This window comes from Sinocyclocheilus anshuiensis, unplaced genomic scaffold, assembly GCF_001515605.1.
Source record: "Sinocyclocheilus anshuiensis isolate Anshui unplaced genomic scaffold, SAMN03320099.WGS_v1.1 scaffold85, whole genome shotgun sequence".
In the NCBI taxonomy this organism is placed as follows: domain Eukaryota; kingdom Metazoa; phylum Chordata; class Actinopteri; order Cypriniformes; family Cyprinidae; genus Sinocyclocheilus; species Sinocyclocheilus anshuiensis.
In genome coordinates, this window is record NW_015536800.1 from 1,873,990 (window position 1) to 1,874,476 (window position 487).

At 34.5% G+C, this 487-nt stretch overlaps 1 protein-coding gene across 1 annotated transcript in view; it reads right to left on the reverse strand.

Moving 5' to 3' along the window:
• LOC107656769 (tyrosine-protein phosphatase non-receptor type 9-like) overlaps positions 1-487 on the reverse strand; it is a 30,357-nt gene that overhangs the window by 2,211 nt on the left and 27,659 nt on the right. The gene's annotated exons all lie outside the window — the stretch shown is intronic.

A 487-nucleotide genomic window follows, 5' to 3' on the forward strand; every position in this document is an offset into this window, starting at 1 on the left:
GGAAAAAAAAAAAAAAAAAAAAAAGAATATAAGAAAGTAAGCCTGTCTTGCTCTGCCTCTCTTTGCATGTGTGAAAAAAACAAAGAGCACTCTCAAATAAGCGACAGCAAGTTGGGCACCTCCACACTAGAGATTTTGATGGGTAAAATACACACTATAGAGTTTATGGTGTGATTTAAAGACAGAGAATGAAACTCTCAAGTGTTCAAAATGGCAAGTGAAATATCTGTGTTATATTTATACTCAGCCTTTAACTCAAACACTGGTGAGTGAAATCAAACAATAATTTAATAGCTAATGGCTAACGATAGACATTATTTGGTCACCTAGCATGGAAATTTAGTCGCATTTGTGAGTGATTTACTTGTATTGTAGAGGGTTGCAAACTTAAAACTGAAATACAAATATATTAAAGTAACTAGGGCTGCACGATAAATCGCATGCGATATTTAACGCGCATCTTATCAGTAAAGCCGGTTCTGTAATC